Genomic DNA, 18,599 nt, shown 5'->3' with positions numbered 1-18,599 from the left:
CAGTAAGATCAAAATATATGCCAGATTAATTGAAAAAGTCCCATCATATCATACCTGGTCCACTCTGATTAGCTGTATGAGCCGTTGAGAAATGATTTTGAGCCATTAAAATCTCGCTCCAATGCTTTAACTGAGATGCAAAAATTTTTTTGCAACTGGTTCATTTCAGTCTGTGTGCGCACAGGTTATAGGGCTCACACAGGCAACATTCTCTAGGCACTTAACATTAGTGTTAAATGCTCTTAACAAACTGTTGCCTAAATATAGCTGTTTCCCCCACCAAGATTCTGAATGGCATGAGTTGAAGGCAGTTTTCTATAAGCTCTCAGGATTACCTAATGTCTTGGGGGCCATAGATTGCACACACATTGGGCTAAGACCACCTCGTCAAAGGGCTGAAGTCTATACCGACACCATTCATACTCTATGAATGTGCAGGTGGTTTGTGATGCAAACATAAGTGTTGTTGCAGGCTATCCTAGCTCTTGCTATGATGCCTATATCCTGTATCAGTCAGCCCTCTTTCACAAATGTGTGTGATATGATAACAATGCAGTTTCATACATTATATATACAAGTCTTATTTGTTTATTGGGGGGTTTAATTAATATTTTACATTTATGTCTCATTCTAGGTGACTCAGGATATGGATATCAATCCTGTTTAATGACACCTCTGTTGAATCCACAGACTCTTGCAAAACACAGATATAAAGAGGCGCACGTGATAGAAAGTACTTTTGGTCTACTGAAGACCAGATTCAGATGCCTTGATAAATCTGGTGGTGTGCTTCTCTATGCCCTAGCTAAGGTGGCTGATATCGTGTTTTTGTACTGTCTGCTGCATAATTTGGTACTTAACCAAAATATGCCTCTACCACCACCAGTAAACAGTGACAAAGCAGGTCAGGAAAGGATAATACAGACTTTATTTTTTCTCATGTGTATGGTTTATCATTCACTCATTTAGTTTGTTACTTTGCATTACACTATATTTAGTGTTTGGTATATATTCTTGTAGAATCGTCAGCATAAGCACAGGAAAGTGTGACTTCAAACTCTGCTACCAATTATAGGGTATGTATATGTGTTTTAAAATACACCTAGTAGCATAAAGAAAATTCAAACATGTTTTTCATATTAATACCAAATAAGCATCTTTAAGTAAGTCACAACTGCTAACATCAGTTTGGATAAAGTTTACTGTTTTCTGATTTAAAGAGGTACAATAACTGTAAATAACTTTTTCAATGTGCAAGTTTTCACTTTTATTATATTTTGAAACGTGTTTGGGGACAAAAGGCACAAAGATTTTCAACAACAGCATTAACGAATATCTCTTATTTCTTTCTTTTAGGTGTGGACTCTTTGAAAAGCCCATCTTCCTCCGCTGATACACACATTAGAATGTTGTGGAGTTGGTGGCATGGATGTTTTTGGCGTGGTATTCTGACTACTTTTGCCTAAGGATGATAGCACAGGTAGGCGGGTAATTAGTATGTTTTGCATTTGTGCATAGGCTAAAACTAGATTTTCTGAGGAGTTTGAAGCCCTAAAGTTGTAAACCATCTAGCCAAGCAGAACGAGCAGCGGTAAAAATTCAAGGTCCTGTGAACATTCCCGATATCAGGACATCCCTAGCTCATTTTGAATGCTCTGTGACATTTGGGAGATCAATTTGTCCTTATTGACAGATAAACTTCAAAGGTGGGGGGTGAGAGCTATGTGGAAAAAGGTTTAAAATCTTCTGCCTTAGACAAAAACATGTGCATTTTCATGAGGGGTCTATCAAGACTGAAATGTCCCATTTTTCTCAATTGTGTTCCCTAACACACCAAGGGGTAAATGTATCAAGCTGAGAGTTTTCCAGCGGGTTTGAAAAACCAATCAAATTCTAGCTATCATTTATTTAGTGCATTTTACAAAATGATAGCTAGAATCTGATTGGTTGCTATAGGCAACATCTCCACTTTTCAAACCCACTGGAAAACTCTCAGCTTGATACATTTATCCCCAAGTCTTAACTAGTAAGTAGTGGCTCTGGTTTTATTTCCTATTTTATTTTTGAAACTTATTTGTGCAATTTATTGTATGTCTTGTCATTAACTTTTTTGTAACTAAGCCTTGGAAACATTTTTCAGATTAAAATACATTTAATCTAGCATTTTCTCTGATTCTTTGTGAACTTACGAAGCCCAGGGAGGCTCGTCCTACATGTGGATGTAAATTTAAGTGTGAAACATTAATAAGTGGTTTTGGTGAACGTAAGGACACCATAATAAGTCCTTTGTGGTGGCAGAAAAGGTGTATTAATTGCTAAGTGACTAAGGTGACGCCAGTGACTACCAGCTGTTCAGATTACTGTAACTGGGACAGGCAAGGCATTTGTGACACTATTGATTGCCGTATTCATGTGGTAACAATCAGTTCAAAACTAGTACACATACGCAGTTGGGTCTGATGGATGTTATGCAAATGTTCCATCCCTTTATTCAGCTGTTTTTGGAGTCTCCTTATAGAATTTTGATGGATTTAAGTAAACTGTTTTGCACTTCCCTAAGCTTTTCTATGGAACTTGCCAATGGACCAGTTTCTGGTTCCGCTGGTTTTGGTGAGACAGGTTGAGGAAGGCTCTGTGGTGCAGGTTCTACAGACTCCACAACTTTAGAAAAGTGATCAGCACATTCCAGAATAATGTGTCGTTCAGCTGCATTGTCTGGTGCTGGTATTTTGTGCTGAATCCATCTCGGACTCTTAAGACATATGCACTTGTGTTGTTTCTTAATTTAACAAAGAAACAACCAAAAATCAACATTATTAACCCTTATCAAACCATTCACAGGGATTTTATGACTTCAGGAAAATGTGTAATGACAGTGACAGTAAGGGCTAGATTTACTAAACTGCGGGTTTGAAAAAGTGGAGATGTTGCCTATGGCAACCAATCAGATTCTAGCTTTAACTTATTTAGTGCATTCTACAAAATGGCATTGGCTGCGTTTGAGATGAACCTGTGTATTTAAAATTGAGAGATAATTGATATTAATATATTTAATAGCAAAATATTTGAAGCTGTCAAATATAAAGATGCATATGTCATTATAACATATCTAATATGTGTCAGGCTTCTGAATTCAATGTGTAAAAATGTATAACATTTACATGATGCTGGTTTGTTAAGTTAGCGTAAAGGGTTTTTAATAATTAAATGTAGACATTACTCACCAGTTAAGGTTGGGACAGAGGCCTGTCCGTGTCCTGGACATTGATCCCTTCTATTATTTCACATGAGCTGCTTAAATTCTTCCCCATTGGAGGTATAGTCCATGACCAGGGCAGGCCCATCGTCAGTCCCTGCAGCTGCTCTCCTCTCATAAGACATTATTATAACAGGTCCACAATTAACACTCACAATACTCTTTTTACAACATTCGCCACACTCCTGCTTTATATACTACTCTCACTGCAACTCCTGCAACCCCTTATCAACTCAAATAAGGAAATAGGCTTGTGAGGCTTTCTTGTTTTGTGAAAACCGTTGCAAATCACTAGACATCGATTCAATTTTGACCCTCAAAATCGCTGTTTAATACATATGGCTTGGCGAATAAAATTGCTGGCGATCTCAAACAATCAGCAGGGATTTTGAATCGCTGAAAATATTGCACTTTGATACATTTTCCCCCAAGTGTCAGATAATATGAGGAGTGTATTAAATATTGTTTATTCAATATCACATAACCAAGGGGAACGATTAATGCTTTCTCTGGACGCAAAAAAATAATTCTATACAATACTTTGGGAGTATATGAAGGAAACACTAAATAAATTTGACTTCCAAGACAAAATCTAACAAGCAATCCTAACTTTGTATAAGGTACCATCTTCTAGAGTGTTTAGCAGTGGATTAAAATTAAAATTCACTAATGGCCCTAGACAGGGGTACCCTCTGTGACTGGATCACTTATAAATAACTTATTTGTGGCTGGATCATGTAGAAATAATTTATTGTAGAAATCTATTTCAATCAGAGGCGCAGGCACCAATGTATAATTTGAAATGCCCTTATCGTGTTACATTGGGATGTGTTTTGTATAAAAGTGTCATTGTTTGGGTTTGTAACTTTGCTAGAGAAAGTCTGATAGCAGGAAATGTAAGTCTATATGTGGAGTGACAAACACCTGTTTAGCCTGTATACCCAGCAGGGGGCTGCTGCCTGGCTGTCTGGCATGGCTGCATTTCAGATAATGCAAACATCACGTTTTAGCACATAAAAGAGTAGTGTAAATATTGTTAGGTTTGCATTGCATGTAAATCCACATTTGGGAAACATATATTGTATCCTGATACTAAAAATAACTCAGACCTCAGGGGGCTAGCTTACTCTGGGAGGCTGTGTCCAAACTGTATAAAAAGAGAGACTTTGTACACTGAAATGTATCATCATTCTTGTTCCATCTGACCTGATCACTGGTACCTTCAATCAGTGTGACTGCAAATAAACATCACTTGCTTCAAAGACCTGCTTGAAAACATCTTCCATGCTGAAAATTCTGTGACCTACAGATTAGACTCAAAATCTAATCGGTTTCTGGCTGTCTGAGGTTTGGACCAAGATTCCCAGCACCATTGCTTTGCCCACTACCCAGCAGCTCTGGCCAGTGTGATAGGCTAGGGGGGATCAGCGAGGAGGTAACCTAGCAGTGACAGTTACCCAGAGGGAACCCGGTTCCAGATGCCGGTAAGGAGTCCAGTGGTGGCAGCATTTGTAAGCCCCTCCTACTGTGATTAGAGGGCGCATTTGGGATAACAAAAGGAAATGGTGCAAAGTAAGCCCAGCCAGTTCCCAGCGAAAACAAACAGGTTGGCATAGCAGTCCATCCTGTCACATCCTCCTTTCCCACTAATATTAATTCTTGCCATAGAACCCTTAGAAGAGAAAATCAGAACTACTTTGAACTTTAAAGGCATAGATTTAAAAGAAACATCACATAAATTGTGTCTTTTCACTGATAATGTCCTAGCACCTACCAGCCTGGAGACTTCAGTGTTGTCCTTACACAAGATCCTAGATCACTACAGTAAGGCCTCCTTTTACAAACACAATACCTCTAAATCTAAACCTCTCCCACTTAATGTTGCCAGGTAAAAAAGAAAAGTCTCTCTTACAACTAGGGATGTGCACCGGCGACTTTTGGTGTCTCGTGTTTTGTGTTTTGGATTCGGATTCTCGTGATGTTTTGGGTTCGGATTTGTTTCGCAAAACACCTGCCGAAAGGTTTTGGTTCGGATTTAAGGTTTTGGATTCGGATTTTTTTGGAAAAAAGCATAAAAAGTTCAAAAATCAAGTTTTTGGGCTTATTTTCACTCCTACGCTATTATTAACCTCAATAACATTCAATAACAAGCATTTCCACTAATTTACAGTGTATTCTGAACACCTCACAATATAGTTATTAGTCCAAAACGTTGCAACGAGGTATCTTTCTGGACTGAGTAGTGGAGTGGTCCCCACAATATAATAAGAAAACCATCAACTGGTCTTAATCGCACCAAAAAATGTACCTGGACTGCGTAGAGGAGTAGGTCACCACAATATAATTTAAAAACCCTGAACTTGTATGATTCGCACCAATAAATGTATCTGGACTGCGTAGAGGAGTGGTCTCCACAATATATATAATAAGAAAACCCTCAACTGGTATGAATCGCACCGAATAATGTACCTGGACTGCGTAGAGGAGTGGGCCACCACAATATAATAATAAAACCATCAACTGGTCTTAATCGCACCAAAAAATGTACCTGGACTGCGTAGAGGAGTGGGTCACCACAATATAATTTAAAAACCCTGAACTTGTATGATTCGCACCAATAAATGTATCTGGACTGCGTAGAGGAGTGGGTCACCACAATATAATAAGAAAACCATCAACTGGTCTGAATCGCACAGAATAATGTACCTGGACTGCGTAGAGGAGTGGTCACCACAATATATATAATAAGAAAACCATCAACTGGTATGAATCGCACCAAAAAATGTACCTGGACTGCGTAGAGGAGTGGGTCACCACAATATATATAATAAGAAAACCATCAACTGGTATGAATCGCACCAAAAAATGTACCTGGACTGCGTAGAGGAGTGGGTTACCACAATATAATTTAAAAACTCTGAACTTGTATGATTCACACCAATAAATGTATCTGGACTGTGTAGAGGAGTGGTCACCACAATATATATAATAAGAAAACCATCAACTAGTATGAATCGCACCGAATAATGTACCTGAACTGCGTAGAGGAGTGGGTCACCACAATATAATAAGAAAACCATCAACTGGTCTTAATCGCACCAAAAAATGTACCTGGACTGCGTAGAGGAGTGGGTCACCACAATATATATATTAAGAAAACCATCAACTGGTCTTAATCGCACCAGAAAATGTACCTGGACTGCGTAGAGGAGTGGGTCACCACAATATAATAAGAAAACCATCAACTGGTCTGAATCGCACCGAATAATGTACCTGGACTGCGTAGAGGAGTGGTCACCACAATATATATATTAAGAAAACCATCAACTGGTATGAATCGCACCAAAAAATGTACCTGGACTGCGTAGAGGAGTGGGTCACCACAATATAATTTAAAAACCCAGAACTTGTATGATTCGCACCAATAAATGTATCTGGACTGCGTAGAGGAGTGGTCACCACAATATATATAATAAGAAAACCATCAACTGGTATGAATCGCACCGAATAATGTACCTGGACTGCGTAGAGGAGTGGGTCACCACAATATAATAAGAAAACCATCAACTGGTCTTAATCGCACCAAAAAACGTACCTGGACTGCGTAGAGGAGTGGGTCACCACAATATATATATGAAGAAAACCATCAACTGGTCTTAATCGCACCAGAAAATGTACCTGGACTGCGTAGAGGAGTGGGTCACCACAATATAATAAGAAAACCATCAACTGGTCTGAATCGCACCGAATAATGTACCTGGACTGCGTAGAGGAGTGGTCACCACAATATATATATTAAGAAAACCATCAACTGGTATGAATCACACCAAAAAATGTACCTGGACTGCGTAGAGGAGTGGGTCTCCACAATATAATTTAAAAACCCAGAACTTATATGATTCGCACCAATAAATGTATCTGGACTGCGTAGAGGAGTGGTCACCACAATATATATAATAAGAAAACCATCAACTGGTATGAATCGCACCAAAAAATGTACCTGGACTGCGTAGAGGAGTGGTCACCACAATATAATTTAAAAACCCTGAACTTGTATGAATCGCACCAAATAATGTACCTGGACTGCGTAGAGGAGTGGTCACCACAATATAATAAGAAAACCATCAACTGGTCTGAATCGCACCAAAAAATGTATCTGGACTGCGTAGAGGAGTGGTCACCACAATATATATAATAAGAAAACCATCAACTGGTATGAATCGCACCGAATAATGTACCTGGACTGCGTCGAGGAGTGGGTCACCACAATATAATAAGAAAACCATCAACTGGTCTTAATCGCACCAAAAAATGTACCTGGACCGCGTAGAGGAGTGGGTCACCACAATATAATTTAAAAACCCTGAACTTGTATGATTCGCACCAATAAATGTATCTGGACTGCGTAGAGGAGTGGGTCACCACAATATAATAAGAAAACCATCAACTGGTCTGAATCGCACCGAATAATGTACCTGGACTGCGTAGAGGAGTGGTCACCACAATATATATAATAAGAAAACCATCAACTGGTATGAATCGCACCAAAAAATGTACCTGGACTGCGTAGAGGAGTGGGTCACCACAATATAATTTAAAAACCCTGAACTTGAATGATTCGCACCAATAAATGTATCTGGACTGCAGAGAGGAGTGGTCACCACAATATATATAATAAGAAAACCATCAACTGGTATGAATCGCACAAAAAAATGTACCTGGACTGCGTAGAGGAGTGGTCACTCACCACAATATAAATTAAAAACCCTGAACTTGTATGAATCGCACCAATAAATGTATCTGGACTGCATAGAGGAGTGGTCACCACAATATAATAAGAAAACCATCAACTGGTCTGAATCGCACCAAAAAATGTACCTGGACTGCGTAGAGGAGTGGTCACCACAATATAATTTAAAAACCCTGAACTTGTATGAATCGCACCAAATAATGTACCTGGACTGCGTAGAGGAGTTGTCACCACAATATAATAAGAAAACCATCAACTGGTCTAAATCGCACCAAAAAATGTACCTGGACTGCGTAGTGGAGTGGTCACCACAATATAAATAATAAAAAACCATCCACGGCTCTGAATTTCCCCAAAAAAAATTCTGGACTGTGTAGTGGGGTGGCCCCGGTACTAAATTCGATACCGGGGCCACAATATAATAAATAGTTACACCCTCAACTGGTCAGAATTCCACCAAACAAGTATCTGGACTGCGTAGTGGGGTGGCCCCGGTACTAAATTTGATACCGGGGCCACAATATAATAAATAGTTACACCCTCAACTGGTCAGAATTCCACCAAACAAGTATCTGGACTGCGTAGTGGGGTGGCCCCGGTACTAAATCTGATACCGGGGCCACAATATAATAAATAGTTACACCCTCAACTGGTCGGAATTCCACCAAACAAGTATCTGGACTGCGTAGTGGGGTGGCCCTGGTACTAAATTTGATACCGGGGCCACAATATAATAAATAGTTACACCCTCAACTGGTCAGAATTCCACCAAACAAGTATCTGGACTGCGTAGTGGGGTGGCCCTGATACTAAATTTGATACCGGGGCCACAATATAATAAATAGTTACACCCTCAACTGGTCAGAATTCCACCAAACAAGTATCTGGACTGCGTAGTGGGGTGGCCCGGGTACTAAATTTGATACCGGGGCCACAATATAATAAATAGTTACACCCTCAACTGGTCAGAATTCCACCAAACAAGTATCTGGACTGCGTAGTGGAGTGGTCCCGGTACTAAATTTGGTACCGGGGCCACAATACCTCCTCCAAGTTCCAAGTGTAGTCTTTATAACATACTAACACTACACTAATTCTTGCACGTCAAACCCTCTTGTTTTAAATAATGACAGGGCATTTAACTTTTGATTAAATTTTTTTCATTTGTTGACATTTTCTTTTACTTTTTGAACATGGCAAACGACTGTTGAATGGTCACATAATGCCAAAATAATAGTTGCAAGATGGAATTGTCCTTGGGCCCTCCCACCCACCCTTATGTTGTTGAAATAGGACATGCACACTTTAACAAACCAATCATTTCAGCGACAGGGCCTACCAAACAACTGTGGCTGAAAAAGTTTGTTTGGGTCCCCACACCAAAATAACAATTCATCTCTCCCTGTACAAACTATACAGGCTCTACTGAGGAAAGATGTCGTCCCAATCCTCAACCTCTGATTCCTCTCCCCCTACAGTGTGTACTTCCTCCTCCTCACACATTATCAATTCGTCCCCGCTGGACTCCACAACCACAGGTCCCTCTATACTATCTGGAGGGCAGTGCTGTACTTTATTGAGGAATTGATTATTCATTTTTATAAACATCATTTTTTCAACGTTGTGAGGAAGCAACCTCCTTCGCCGCTCACTGACCAGGTTCCCCGCTGCACTAAAAACTCTTTCCGAGTACACACTGGAGGGGGGACAACTCATGTAAAATAGAGCCAGTTTGTACATGGGCTTCCAAACTGCCTTTTGGAGTTCTACCACGTCACTACCTCTAGTTAATTTAGATTGCAAGGCTTGTAAATACTTTAAAGATAAAAAAAAAGCAGGCTGCACAGACTGTGGAGCTAGAAAGTGAAATTAAATGGACCACGTTACTTTGGTGGCTATCTATGCCCTCCCCCCGCCCTACACTTGTAGTTGAATATAAAAAAAGCAGCCTGCATAGACTGTAGAACTAGAAATTCAAATATACAAAGAAATGGACAAAGGCAGTTTGATATCTGTCTGCATCAGATCCCCTCTCCACTAGGAGTAAAATAGAAAACTATTCAGCCGTTATATAATCTAGAATATAAATAGAAATTGAAATAGGCAATTTGGTATCTGTCTGCATCATAATCATCAACATCCTCCTCAGCGCCAGCTACATCAATATCCTCCTCCCGGTGTACAACATTCACACCTTAATTAGCCAAATCTGTAACTGGACTGTGGGTGATCCTTCCAGCATATGCAAAGGGCGTGCTACAAATGCTGGATGGAGTCACCTCTTCACGTACAGTGATGGGAAGGTCAGGGTTCACAACCAGCAACACCCTTGGACTCGCCTTGGGGATTTGTGATGTCATCTGTTTAGAAGGCAGAGTTCTTTGCTGTTTGGTTATTGTTGCTGACAGCATAACTCTCTTAAATTTTTTGTAGGGGGGGAGGAGGAGGGCTTAGATCCTTGGGTGAAGCTGGACCACTAGTCATGAACACGGGCCAGGGCCTAAGCCATTCCTTGCCACTACGTGTCGTAATTGGCTTATTGCCAACTTTACGTTTCTCCTCAGATGATTTTAAGTTTCTCTTTTTGCTATTTTTTGAGAACTTGGGCTTTTTGGATTTTACATGCCCTGTACTAGGAGATTGGGCATCGGGCTTGCCAGACGACGTTGATGGCATTTCATTGTCTATGTCATGACTAGTGGCAGCAGCTTCAGCATTAGGAGGAAGTGGGTCTTGATCTTTCCCTACTTTATACTCTAAATTTTGGTTTTCCATTATATGTAGCACAAGAGAGCGTACCCCTAAGCCACACACACTCTGCAAAGCCTTTAAAAATTATATGCGGCACAGGAGAGTACCACTGGACTTATACTGCTGAATCAGTGAACTTTGTAATATATCAGTACCACTGGACTTATACTGCTGAATCAGTGAACTTTGTAATAGCAGTACCACTGGACTTATACACTGCTGAATCAGTGAACTTTGTAATAGCAGTACCACTGGACTTATACTGCTGAATCAGTGAACTTTGTAATAGCAGTACCACTGGACTTATACTGCTGAATCAGTGAACTTTGTAATATATCAGTACCACTGGACTTATACTGCTGAATCAGTGAACTTTGTAATATATCAGTACCACTGGACTTATACTGCTGAATCAGTGAACTTTGTAATAGCAGTACCACTGGACTTATACTGCTGAATCAGTGAACTTTGTAATATATCAGTACCACTGGACTTATACTGCTGAATCAGTGAACTTTGTAATAGCAGTACCACATGACTTGTACACTGCTGAATCAGTGAACTTTGTAATAGCAGTACCACTGGACTTATACTGCTGAATCAGTGAACTTTGTAATAGCAGTACCACTGGACTTATACTGCTGAATCAGTGAACTTTGTAATAGCAGTACCACTGGACTTATACTGCTGAATCAGTGAACTTTGTAATATATCAGTACCACTGGACTTATACTGCTGAATCAGTGAACTTTGTAATATATCAGTACCACTGGACTTATACTGCTGAATCAGTGAACTTTGTAATAGCAGTACCACTGGACTTATACTGCTGAATCAGTGAACTTTGTAATAGCAGTACCACTGGACTTATACTGCTGAATCAGTGAACTTTGTAATATATCAGTACCACTGGACTTATACTGCTGAATCAGTGAACTTTGTAATATATCAGTACCACTGGACTTATACTGCTGAATCAGTGAACTTTGTAATAGCAGTACCACTGGACTTATACTGCTGAATCAGTGAACTTTGTAATATATCAGTACCACTGGACTTATACTGCTGAATCAGTGAACTTTGTAATAGCAGTACCACTGGACTTATACACTGCTGAATCAGTGAACTTTGTAATAGCAGTACCACTGGACTTATACTGCTGAATCAGTGAACTTTGTAATAGCAGTACCACTGGACTTATACTGCCGAATCAGTGAACTTTGTAATAGCAGTACCACTGGACTTGTACACTGCTGAATCAGTGAACTTTGTAATAGCAGTACCACTGGACTTATACTGCTGAATCAGTGAACTTTGTAATAGCAGTACCACTGGACTTATACTGCTGAATCAGTGAACTTTGTAATATATCAGTACCACTGGACTTATACTGCTGAATCAGTGAACTTTGTAATAGCAGTACCACTGGACTTATACTGCTGAATCAGTGAACTTGGTAATATTGCAGTACCAATGGGCTTATACTGCAGGATTGGTTTTGCAAATTTTGTTGTAATTAATTTTTTTTAAAATTATTTTTTTGTATTTTTTTTATAACTTTTTTTTTAATTTTTTAAACACTTGGGAATAATGGGGAAATAACTATACCCTTAGAAGCACAGAGCACAGGACACAGCACCACTGGACTGAACAGGACACAGCACAGGACCCAGCAGCACCACTGAACTCAAAATTGACAGAGCACAGCACACAACACCACTGGACTGATACTGCTGAATGTGTGAACTTTGTAATATTGCAGTACCACTCGACTTTTACTGCTGAATGTGTGAACTTGGTAATATTGCAGTACCAATGGGCTTATACTGCAGGATTGGTTTTGCAAATTTTGTTGTACTTAAAAAAAAATGTAATTAGTTTTTTGTATTTTTTTTTATAACTTTTTTTTAATTTTTTAAACACTTGGGGATATTAGGGAAATAAGAACTATGCCCTTAGAAGCACAGAGCACAGGACACAGGACCACTGGACTGAACAGGACACAGCACAGGACCCAGCTGCATCACTGAACTCAAAATTGACAGAGCACAGCACACAGCACCACTGGACTGATACTGCAGAACACAGCACAGCACAGCACAGCACAGCACAGAACTAAACAACACAGCACAGAACTAAACAGCACAGCACGAGATCTACCAGGACAGAGGACCACCTAACACACCCTCCCTCTACCCTGATCAATGCCCGAGTGAAGATGGCGGCGACTAGCGGGGAATTTATAGGTTCCGAGTATCGCGAGATCCGACAGCGGGATTATGACTCCGAGCCTCGGTTTCAAGTTTTCAATACCCGGATCTGTCTCGGATCCGACTCAGATCGGCAACGTTCGGGTGGGCTCGGATTCAGGAAATCCGAGTGCGCTCATCTCTACTTACAACAAATACAAATACGTACGGAAAACTGAAACTCATATCTGGGAACACAAATCCTAGCAAAAATAGATGAGCTAATTAATTGTAACTTGCTTCCATTAATTTCACAATGTACCAATCTAATGAATGGATAAATTGGAGGTCTCCTGACTGGGCAGTTTAGCATGATGGAACTGCCTAAACCCATGTATATTTTTCTCACAATACCATATATTACCCCAAAGAAACACTGTATGTAATGTCGGCAGATCAGATGTTCCAAGGTCCATTTGAATAGAGTTGTAGAGTTTGATGCAAAATGGGCGTAATTTTCACTTTAGAAAGCTGCCCTCAGAAATAGCATATTAACGCCCATATGCTGAGTTGCACAGATCTCAAGATACGTGCAAATCAGCATATTAGCATAAATGTGTGTATATGAGTAATGAATTATTATATGCTATCACCTTTATGCTAGTGAGATGGAGCCATCATCATCTTCTTGATTCTGAAAACTGGTTATAAATATATTTTTTAGTAAAAAATAAATAAAAAGAAAACTCTATCTATGTGTGTGTATGTTAGAAAATTTAGACTGTAAGCTCCAATAGGGCAGGGACTGATGTGAATGAGTTCTCTGTACAGCGCTGCGGAATTAGTGGCGCTATATAAATAAATGGTGATGATGATGATGATGATGGGATGGGCCTCTCCCCAACAGTGTTGCCGTCACTAGCACTCATAGCCTGGGCTGATGGCAGCAAGAACAGGGATAAAAACAGTATAGAGTGAGTTGCCCCCTGAAAAATCATTTATCAGCACTAGGCTATGACAAACTGGACTTTTGACATTAAAACAGGGAACCCTGCACCATAGGGTTCCCCTGTCTTAATGTCAACCAGCCCTAATCTGTTCAGCGTGGGACTGAATTCCTTATGGAATCCCCTCCACCAAAATATAATAACCCTGTGCTGAAAGCATTCGGGCATTTAACAAACACCACCGGGGTGGTGGGTGGGGGGTAATAAACTTTAAATAGTTAAATTCGTAATATTTTGCTGGTAACTTACAGGGCACAGCAAGTCCTGTCAAACCTAAAGTGCCATCATACCCATGGCTGCCAGAGCATGTTGGCACTTGTAGAGCTATAAGCACCAGCATGCCCTTCCATCCAGGGCCTGCTGGTATTTGTAGTGCATCTGTAAAAAAAAAGTTAAATAAAAACACACACAGTGTGAATAGTTCTTCATTAAAAATAAAAACTCATACATCTTCTTTTACCACTGTATTTCTCACATAAATCCTTGGGCTGATCCTCTTCTTTCTGGAAGCTTGGTCATCCCTTTAAATATAAAAACCATAATGACATGCTTCGTTAGGTGTAGTACCGCTAATGACAGGCCCGCTGACTCTAATCAATACTGAGCTTCTTTTCTATGATTGGTCAGAGTGGGGCAAAGCCGCTCTGTATTGGTTAGAAGTGGTGAGGCAAATTTAGCCCCATGCTAAACAGGCTAGGGCTGGATGACATTATGACAGGGGGACCCAATGCTGTGGATTTCTCTGTTACAGGGTCACTGTCACCAGCCCACTCTGTCATAGCTTAATGCTGTTGGCTGCTTTTTCAGGGGCCCTGTTTGTCCCCTCCTTCATCCCCAATTTTACAACTATTAGCCCAGACTTTGAGTGCTGGTGATGGCAAAACTTTTGTGGAGGGCAGCATGATATTTTTGTAAATTCATTTTATTTTTTTAAACACTGCAAAGGCCCCTGCTTGTGATCATCTTTGTGACACAGTTAATTGCACCAGCCATCAGAAATCCTGAACATACACTCCTACTGACAGGTGTATTTGCATATTCTTGCAGGACTGCATCTGACCACATTTTGCATAAAAACGATTTGCACGATTTACACTGTTAAAGTTGTGTAAGTTCAACTCAGCATCAAGCCCTATGCGCAGATCGGATGTATAGGAAACACAAGGTTGTTTTAGTCAGCAGGATTTTCCATGTTTACTTCAGAAATGGTACAGAGGTGACCACTGCATGTGGAGTGACCAAATACAGTAAAGGAGGAAAGTAGAAAAAACTGTCAGTCCCACAACCCCACACGAATAAGTGTTAACTCCTTAACCAAGTGAACTTGTTATCATCCAATAATGATAATAATGAGTGGGATGATAAAGCGTGATTATACTGCAGTACAGATGTGAATAAGTGATGTATGCTGCTATGTCAAGATGATACTAACTGTGTGTAAATAAATAAATACATATACTTTATTTTTTCATGAATGAAAAATGTAGGATGGATTAAGTCCGAGGGAAAAATAAAAGCTTTGGTTGGCTACATAATCAATTTGGATTACTAAGGGTTAACGAAAGGAGTAGCAGTGGTAATGTACAAGCAAGTGTTATGAGGGGGCAGGCATAAGGGATCAGTTTAAGAGCAGTGGCATAGTATGGGCTGTGGCTCAGCTCTGGATGTACTGAGTCCTACGTGTTAGAGGGCCTTGGCATGATACCGGCTGTGGTTCGGCTTTGGATGTACCTGGTGTCTCGTGGATGAAGGTCGTGATTTGGTATGGACTGTGGTTCAGCTCTGGATGTACTTGGTGCCACATGTCGATGGGCCTTGGTATGGTACGGGTGTTGTAGTTCAACCCCGGGGTAACACAGAGATGCTCAGACAGTGTGAAAACGGCATGGTTTGCCATCCTGCGGCTGGTGCAACCTTTAACGTGGCAGGTGAACACTGTACAGGATAAGCAAAGTGGTAAAGCACACATTTATGTTGGTCAGGCTTTTGGAACCTGTGCCCTTCAAAGAGGTGACTTAGGTTCGGTGCAAGTACAGCTCATCTGGGCTGACCGGCAGTGCTTTATGAGTAGCCCAGAGGAGTGCAGGTTCCGAGATGCCTGGGGACGGCTGTCCCCTTTAAGTTTAAGAAACATTGTGTGCTTATGGATGGACAAGGTTGAGTACAGTGTTCTCCCACCACCATTGCAGCTACGGTTTCATTTAAATAAATAAGAGTTATTTGCCAACAAGTTGGTGTGGTGTCTTTTATAATATATTGCTTAAGAGTTAAGGTTAAGACTACGGTCTATTGATTATGTTATGAGCTGCAAGCATTTAAGTATACCTTGTAGGTTTCCCCTCAAAAAAGCATTAGTTGTGTCTGTCTACCATTTCACCTATGCTTCATTTGTATTTATACCTGCATGTGGCCACACTGACCCATACTCGCTGGGATGAGGGACACTGAGCTACACCTGGGTGTTTGGCCTAGGGACATCACCAGGTACGTGTCAGTGGGGGGTCACTCTTCCATATCACACATTTATATTTGGCATATTGGTATGACACTTGCTATGCACAGTGTACAGTGTGGTAGAATATGTTGACACCATGTAAATCAATGTTATAATAAATGTGATCAATTACCATAAACATGGTTAGTAATAAAGCCTAACCCCATATTGTTTTATCAAGCAAAGTTCCTGGTAAATAGCAGCTCTAAATTCTTTTTAGCGGGATCTTGACCTCTGAGCTATTTATGTGGTAGAGAAAGGGGCTCTGACTCAAACATCTGTGCTTTCTAATACTATGGGGCCATGACCTGCTTCTACAATATTTGTATCAGCAGATAGATTGGAAAATATTGACTACTATCCTGTAGGTGGTGCTATTTGCTAAAAGTTAGTGAGCAATGAACAGACATAATGAAATGAAAAATGAATTGAATGGGAATTTACTGAAGCACAGCAGGGTACATGTAATAAATAAATGCTGTGTTTAACACAATAGCAACTTTTTTTTTCAAATCAGACAAGGGAAAGTTAATCAATATCTCTTTAATGCTTAGAATCACCTTGAGAGTTCCCATACATGCATGATGCAATAAAGTAGTTATTATGATAACTGTGAAAACTGTCACCATGTGTTTTCAGTGTGAACAGTTCTTTACAGGTTTTAGTGTCTTGTTTCTAAAAAATACAATGGTAATGATTTTTCTACTTTTAGTTTAAATGTGAAATCCCGTTTTGTATCTTTTTTTTTTTATCATGAAGCTGATTACTGAGTTATTTTTGAGAGAGGTTCTTTAATAAGTCATAGTTCCCTTTGCAAATTTGAACTGTGGAGTACATTATATGGCTGCCACTACAAAAAAAAAAGTATCTCCTGGAAACATTTGGTTTCTGCTTGTACCCAAAGGAGTGTAACCTGATCTTTTAGTGTCAGCCAGTAAGTCACCAGGCCCCTCATGGCCATGTAGTGGCAAAAGATGGACTGTGGGCAGGGGCGCACGCAGGGGGGGTTTATGGTTATCCAGAAACCCTTCCCTTCCACGAAGAACGGGGGCTAAACAGTGCCCCTACATATCGGCACTGTACTGTACAGCAGCCACGGCGCTGTCAAAGAGGCATCCGTGGAGGTGCTGTATTTAGTACAATACAGCACCGCTGCGGAGGCATCTTTTACAGCGCCGCGGCTGCTGTACAATACAGTGCCGCCGAAATGGAGCTGCGCAGCTCTCTCTATATCCCCTCCCCCCTTCCCTTAAAAATCCTGCGTGTGCCCCTGGTGGGGTTTGCAATAAGGTTCCAAAACCTCTCTGCTAACTAATTTGTCAGGTGATTGTGGTTCACATTGTAATGACATGATACTTAGCAAACAGTAAATCACTAATAGCACCTTGAATCAAAACTCTAAGGAAAAATTAACAAGTGTATTCTTACAGATAAATAGATCAATTTATGTTAAAGAAATAGCCCTCATGTTTAAAGGAGATTGCACCTCTTAAACTGACACACAAAATTCTATGTCACTAGAATGATCTAGATTGTTGTACTAAATCGCTTAGCTGAGACAATTTGTAGCATAAGAAGGAAGTGAACCCACTGTTACACACTAGTATATATCAAAGTCTATGTATTATTTAACTAAGTAATAAGTATGAAATAATTGAAGATTTTTTTTATGTTACTATACTGGAATGCTACATGTATATTTCTGAATATTTAGGTTTTATAAGCAGACTATATTGAAGGGTGGTATGCATAGTGTTGGATCACTCTAGGGCAGTGATACCAGTCTTAGTGATTGACTTGCAGTTTCCTAAGTATCAGAAATGTATTATAATGTATACAGACTGGTGGATTCACACAAATCAAAATTAAAGTGAAATAGCAAGTGGTATATTTTGTAAACAAGTATTATCTCAGGACTAAATGTGAAAATGCTCTCCATCACCTACTGCATTAAGCACCCAATTTATCATGTTATGTGAACAATTAGTACTGTCTATTTCAGAACTGGTTCAGCAGTTAAAATAATGACCAGCATAAAGAACTGGGAGTGAGCGAGTAATTAATAAGCTGATGATCCGAGAGGGGGGAAAGGAGTGGTAAGGAAATTATAAACTGAGCATAGTCTAGAGAAAACAAGATGTGGACAGTGGCC

Source organism: Mixophyes fleayi, chromosome 5 (assembly GCF_038048845.1).
Source record: "Mixophyes fleayi isolate aMixFle1 chromosome 5, aMixFle1.hap1, whole genome shotgun sequence".
NCBI classification, from domain to species: domain Eukaryota; kingdom Metazoa; phylum Chordata; class Amphibia; order Anura; family Limnodynastidae; genus Mixophyes; species Mixophyes fleayi.
This window is presented reverse-complemented; position numbering follows the sequence as displayed.